The sequence below is a fragment of the Merops nubicus genome, unplaced genomic scaffold (genome assembly GCF_000691845.1).
Source record: "Merops nubicus isolate BGI_N331 unplaced genomic scaffold, ASM69184v1 scaffold16889, whole genome shotgun sequence".
NCBI lineage: Eukaryota > Metazoa > Chordata > Aves > Coraciiformes > Meropidae > Merops > Merops nubicus.
In genome coordinates, this window is record NW_008633235.1 from 20,887 (window position 1) to 25,193 (window position 4,307).

The window sequence follows — 4,307 nt, forward strand, 5'->3', positions numbered from 1 at the left end:
GCAATCTGTCAAATAAAGCTGATATAATAAATATGTCACTTTATTTAACAACTGATGCTGAAGAGAACTAGGCAAAATGAAAGAAATCAAGACAGGGCTTAGTAAAAACACTGAGGAAGGCAGAAATTAAAGCAATCAATCACATTCTCGTGGAACGTCTACTCCACTCGAAATAATATTTTATTGTCTGCTATTGATTGGATGCCACTGAACAAAATTGCAAACAATGAATCTGGTGTTATAAACAAGAATTGCAATAAGAATAACTTATTTCAAAGCCTCGGCCACACAACTGTTTATGCTCTGCAGAGCCAGGCCTGGAGCACTGGACCTACCACCATAACCTAAGAAAACATTCGAGCTCATGGACAACAGAAAGGTTGGGAACGGTGCCCACAGTAATGGTGCACTCCCCTTTCACCATCCTCTGCATTTTAAGCATGAACATTTAAAGCTTGCAAAACCTGGTAAGACGAGAGAGAAGGACAAGGGTACTAAAGAGAAGTGGCACTCTGTTTTTTTCAAACAGTGAGATCAGGACGGAGGAGGAGAACACGTGGAATTTTAATCTCCTGATATGATCATGATAAAAATCAAGGAAGTTATGCTAAATCAGAGAGCAAATCATAGACTCAGTCATAGAATCACTATGGTTGGAAAGGACTTCTAGGATCATCCAGTCCAACTTTTACCCCAACATCTCCCTAACCACCAGACCATAGCCTCAAGTGCTATATCTACTCAGTTTTTTAAACACCTCCAGGGAGGGTGACTCCACACCCTCCCTGGGCAGCAAAGGATGGTTGTGGTACCCAGCAGCCAGACCCAGGAAACTGCTGTGGGCCCTCCAGCAGCCACTGGCCCCAAGTCTCCTCCCAGGTGCTTTGCCCTCACTCAGGTGGGACACTGCCACCCTGACCTGTGCAGGGACAAGGGAGATGGGTCAGGACTCAAGCTGAGCCTGATGGAGAGAACCAGGCACAGGACAAGTCACAAGAGGCCACATCCTCTCACTGCTAACCAAACCACAAGGTACTTTTCAAGATGAATATCAGAAAAAATTTTTTCACTGTGAGGGTGCCGGAGCACTGGAACAGGCTGCCCAGAGAGGTTGTGGAGTCTCCTTCACTGGAGTCATTCAAAACCCGCCTGGACGCCTTCCTGTGTGATGTGCTCTAGGTGACCCTGCTCTGGCAGGGGGGCTGGACTAGATGATCTCTCGAGGTCCCTTCCAACCCCTATGATTCTATGATTCTATGATTCTATGATACGCCTGAACCAACACTGCCAGGACAACCTGTGAAGAAAGGTGCTGCTCGTGCTGAGCACTGCTTTGGAAGGCTCACCTCCAGAAAGGATGAGCTGCCACAACACTTCTGAGCAGTGAGGAGTGGGAGCTGGTTCACAGACCCCTCTGAGCTTGACCTGTTATAAGAAATACTGAATATTTGGCAGGGGGCTTTTTGTGCAACAGGTGGAAAGTCCTACTTCTTTCTTGCCCCTCTAAAGGTCCTCACCCCTGCAATACCCAATCTCTATTGTCACTATAGATTTTATGGAATGGGAGTCCCTATGGGCATTTTGGGGGTAAAAACTCCACTTAGGATGTGAGGAAGCATGTGTTTGTGCATGGGCAGGATTTCAGTTTTGGGAATTTGGAGTAGATAATTCTTTTCTTCCATCTGTCTCATATACTCCCCCTTCTCTTACAGACTCCTCACGTCTCCTATTAGGAGACATTATCAAATCCACAGGGATCAGCAGTGCCAGCCCCACTTTTCTGGAGAGGGGAGGTACTCCCAAGGGGCTTCCAGTTAACGTGGATGAGAATCTGGTGTACTGGACACACCCATCAACCAGTCTGGAAGGAAAAGCTCTGGTCCTAATGAACTATAGTTACTTCAGAAAGGTCTGAATAGAGCCCCACCAGGGCAGCAACATCCTTGTGGGGCTGGAACTGCACAACAGTGTCCATGGGCAGATCCATGGGTCTTGGTGAATTCATACCATGGATGCTTTGGGCCCAGAAAGCCCAGCTGACAGCCCCAGGCTGTAAGAAAAGCTAAGGTAGAAAGGGCACAAGTGGTTGAAAGACAGCATGCAAAGTGGTTAGCAACGGCTCACTCCCAAACCTGCAGAGGTTTGCCTTAGATCTGGGACTGGCCAACTTCTTAATTCATTCCTCTGATGAAGGGTCAAGAACATGCTTGTGAAATGCATGGTGGGACCAAGCCCAGAAGAGGCACAAGTGCTCAGGAGGAGAAGGGCAGAATCCAGATGGACCACAACCTGAAATCCAACTATCTGAAATAAGAAAGAAACCCAAAGAGGCGTGTTCAACCTCCTGCCCTCAGAAAGGACATCTCCAGAGCACTGGCACAACCAGAGGTACTGGTTTATGGTCCAGGGCTCAGGGAAAAGGGCCAGAAAGAGTCAGCAAGGAGAGCAGCATCCCATCAAAGCTGTGTGATGTGCTGAGTGGAGGGGGGACACAGGGAGACACGTGGATCTGCCGTGGCACAGGGAAGGATAACTCCCAGCCTCAGCTGCCCTCATCCCAGCCTCTGGACATCCTACCCAAGATGAGGGATGCTTCCTGCTACCAGGTCAAGGCACATTCCGTGACCAGCCCAATTTGCTGTTTGGCCACGGCTGAATTTCAAGCAGCGGCTCTGTCTTTGGAACCAAGGCAGCCTGTGCAGAGGAGGACACCACATGCCAGGGTACAGATTTCGGGGTGGCTGTGCCGGCCGGGTAGCAGCAAGGCCGTGGGCACACAAGGAGCATTCAAGGGAGTGGAAGGAGCCAACGCAGCCCCATCTGAGCCCGGCTGGGCGAAGGCCGGGGCGCGGAGGAAAGCCATCTGGCACCCTCTAGTGTGATGCTCTGAGAAAAGCTGCTCCTCCCGCACCCTTCGCTGTACCTCCACACAGGCCACCCGCGCCCGCAGGCTCAGCCTCATCAACCCCCCTTAATTACCGCCCACCGCAGCCAGACACGGCACTCATTAGCCCGAGCGGCCCCGCGGCAGGCTGCGGCTCTCGGCCCGTCTGCCTCCCCAGACACCCGGCACGGGCAAAGCTCAGCACCAGGAGAGGCACAGCCCGGCCAGGCTCTCACAGGCATTTTCAGAGCTCTGGGGACCTGGCGTGGCTGAGACCAGAGTGGCAGCAGGGTGCCGAGGCCGCTGCCGCGGGGCTGAGCACACAGGCAGACGTGGCCCAGGAAATGGGAGTCGTCGCTGTTGGACAGCACCAAGCTGGCAGAGAGCACATTCAGGTGGCTCTGTGACATCTGGGGTGGGACAACTGTATGAAGAGATTCTAAATTACACCAAAAAATATCCCAAAGTATCAGCCAGGGTCTCCCACCCCAGCCCGTCCCCAGTGGTGCAGGCACAGATACACCTGAGAACATCTCACCTTCTACAACTTGGCTTTCAAGCCATTGGAAGAAAAACAACTTTCTTCTCTTCCTAATCACCTTCATCATCCTCCAGTGAACTTTTGGGTGATGTGTGCTTTGCCATTGGAGCAGCAGGGCTCCTCAAATGGTAAACAGGCTCCCCTGTATTTCTCAGGCTGACAGTTCACACTGTCATTGAACCCGAGGAGCCAGCACAGAGCACGTGCAGGAGTGGAGAGAACACCCCCAAACCAGGGAGCATCCTCCCCTCCCAGGGCCTGGGACCAGTTCCACAAACACTACTGAATGAAGCCTCCTCCTCTCCCACGGCTTTGCAAACAGAAGGGGTTTGGGGTCAGACCATGAGGCCGTGGGACAGCAGTTGGTGGCCTGACCTTCAGCACCTGGAATGGTGTAGGTGGGACAGCTGTCCCAGCAGTGACTGCTGACTCTGAGAGCCATCAGAGATAGGACAGGGCCAAGTCCCAAAGGCCATGATAGATACTGTGTCTGGTACTGCAAACACATTCATGTGAGTGTCCCTTGTTGACCCTGGAGAGCTGGCATCTAACCAACCTTGATGCCACTGAAGGTCACCCCTTCTTGTCACATCATTGTGGCCATTTTTACATGTCGGAGACTTCTATGATCTGCATGAAAACAGGTGTTTTGTGTTTGATTTAGGGCAAGCTTGTCACCCCAAAGCTGTCCTCTATACTCATCCCTTCTACCATACTCTTCCTTGTCGTGTTAGTCCAACACTGAAGGACCTTGCTCAGGTAGGGACATGTGTCTCCTGCATCACCCCTTAATCCCTCACTCCCCTCCTGCAGGTCCTGTGCTCCTCTGCATCACCAGATCATTTCCCATGAAAACCAACTGCCACTAATACAAGCCACAGA